The sequence below is a fragment of the Scylla paramamosain genome, unplaced genomic scaffold, assembly GCF_035594125.1.
Source record: "Scylla paramamosain isolate STU-SP2022 unplaced genomic scaffold, ASM3559412v1 Contig66, whole genome shotgun sequence".
Classification (NCBI taxonomy): Eukaryota; Metazoa; Arthropoda; class Malacostraca; order Decapoda; family Portunidae; genus Scylla; species Scylla paramamosain.
This window is the reverse complement of record NW_026973731.1, coordinates 407,501-410,000: the sequence shown is the minus strand read 5'-3', so window position 1 is coordinate 410,000 and position 2,500 is coordinate 407,501. Positions and strand designations below refer to the sequence as shown.

Below are 2,500 nucleotides of genomic sequence, written 5' to 3'. Positions count from 1 at the left end.
ATCATTTCAACTAGACCCTTTTGAAAACAGTATAGGTAATCAAGAGTGTTTTTCCTGTTAATAATGTAGAAATCTTGCTAATCTGTCACTAGAACCATTAAAACACCATTAAAAACCTGCATCATTTCAACTAAACCCTCTTGAAAGTAATGGTGGTTTCAGAATATATAAAAAAAGTGGAATTATTTATTTGTCAGTGTGTAATTATTATAATCTAACTTCGATCTATTTTAGTGAAAAACATCTTATATATATACACCACAAGTTCAGTAAATAATAACAGATAAAATTCTTAATAAAATCGCCATAAATAAATAAAGAAGACTTGTATTGGGTAATTCTTATGCTCACTTTTAATAGCAAGCCAAGCACCGCCACTAACAAATATAGAAATTACATAGAAAAAAAATTATGTACAAAAACAAAAGGAAAATGTTACGAATTACATAGAGATGGAATGAAAAAAAATATAAATAGAACTAAGAGGAAGAAGAAGAAGAAGAAGAAGATACAGAGAGAGAGAGAAAGAATCAAATATACTTATCCACGAAATGAAATGATACAGGTCTTTAAGGGTGTTTTAATGATTCCAGTGACAGATTAGTAAGATTTCTACATTATTAACAGGAGAAACACTGCAGATAACCTGTACTGTTTTCAAGGGGGTCTATTGGGTAAGTCTTATGCTCATTTTTAATAGCAAGCCAAGCACCGCCACTACCAAATATATAAATTATACAAAAGAAAATTATGTAGAAAAACAAAAGAAAAATGTTACGAATTACATAGAGATGGAATGAAAAATAATATAAATAGAGATAAGAGGAAGAAGAAGAAGAAGAAGAAGATACAGAGAGAGAGAGAGAGAGAGAGAGAGAGAGAGAGAGAGAGAGAGAGAGAGAGAGAGAGAGAGAGAGAGAGAGAATCAAATATACTTATCCACGAAAACCATATATATATATATATATATATATATATATATATATATATATATATATATATATATATATATATATATATATATATATATATATATATATATATATATATATATATATATATATATATATATATATATATATATATTTCTCTTTCCTTTTATTTATTTATTTATTTATTTATTTATTATTTAATTAATTATTTCTCTATCAATACTAACATATCTGTTTTTTCCCCTTACAGAAATCTTATTTGCTGTTACTTTTACCCCACGGTCTGACATAATAAAAAAAAAAACAATATTTAGTAACCCATAGTACACAAATAAATAAATAAACAAATATATACAAATATTAAAGGAATGACATGTATCGTTGATATATTTCAATGTATCTCCCCTTCATAAAAATCTCCACACCCTGTTATATTTCTCCTTATTTTGACTTCCCCGGAGACTGCCGCACCACGCCCTTCAGGCCGAGCAAAGGTCAAGGATCAAGCTTCCTTCTTCATGCATTCTTTCCGCCCAAAATAGCCTGTCAATGCGGAATTTTTATCTTTAAAAACAACCGAAAATTTCTTCATTTCTCAGTAGTGTAGATCAATGGCCATGTTCCAAACTGTCGTACGGAGACCAGGGTGACTACAGTAGTGGACTATTTAACTATTCATGGACTGTACTATTGAATTTATGGTGTATAATTGTTCCATTGGGTTAAAGATTGTGATTCCTAGGCGTGTCATTGAGTGAGCTAGCTTTATTTTCTCTATTTTCATACCACACATTCTCTCATTCAAACTCTCTCTCTCACTATCTGCCAGACGCAAAATATAGAACAACATTGAAAAAAAACATATTTTCCCTGCATGATTCAAAACGAAAATAAATTCTAATAAACTAAAACCAAAACCCTATTCAGCCATACATAAGAATACAAGATGGAGCAAATAAGAGAAGAGAAATAAAATAAAAAGCAAGGTAAGAGGGGGAGGGGGAGGAAGAGGGGAATGAATCCCCGGGAAGCAACCCAGCCTCAGTGTTATATTGCAAGTCGAGGGGGAGGGTTGTGTGCAAATCCGCTCCGATGCGAATCTATTTGACCTGTGTCCGTGACCTTGCATGGTGTCCGTGGCGATAAATAGGTGTGTTCTAGTGACCTTAAGGTGCGGAGAGGCGCGAAAGGCGTTATGGATACGGAATTAAGGAAATACTGGGGACAAAACACCAGACACATAGGAGGTGAGTAGCTGATGATGACTATTGTTGTTGTTCTTACCATTACTACTACTACTACTACTGCTACTACCATTATTATTACTACTACTACTACTACTACTACTACTACTACTACTACTACTACTACTACTACTACTACAACCATCACTAATGCATTTAATTTACTACAAATCTTACTTATTATTCAAAACTCCTTTAATGAAAACATTTCTCCTCCTCCTCCTCCTCCTCCTCCTCCTCCTCCTCCTCCTCCTCCTCCTCCTCCTCCTCCTCCTCCTCCTCTTCCTCTTCCTCTTCCTCCTCCTCCTCCTCTTCCTCCTTCTC

At 33.3% G+C, this 2,500-nt stretch overlaps 1 protein-coding gene and 1 long non-coding RNA gene across 10 annotated transcripts in view; one reads left to right on the top strand and one right to left on the bottom strand.

Annotated features, from left to right (window-relative positions):
- Positions 1–2,500, bottom strand: part of LOC135098490 (uncharacterized) — a 92,236-nt gene that overhangs the window by 23,415 nt on the left and 66,321 nt on the right. The gene's annotated exons all lie outside the window — the stretch shown is intronic.
- Positions 1,957–2,500, top strand: part of LOC135098488 (uncharacterized) — a 21,356-nt gene continuing 20,812 nt past the window's right edge. For 6 of the 9 annotated variants that reach the window (XM_064000892.1, XM_064000891.1, XM_064000890.1 and 3 more), the window contains exon 1: positions 1,968–2,179. The gene's annotated coding sequence lies outside the window, so the exon portion shown is untranslated. Of the gene's footprint in view, positions 2,180–2,500 lie in introns of all 9 variants that reach the window. The other 3 variants (XR_010267045.1, XR_010267041.1, XR_010267046.1) reach the window with 2 other exon arrangements.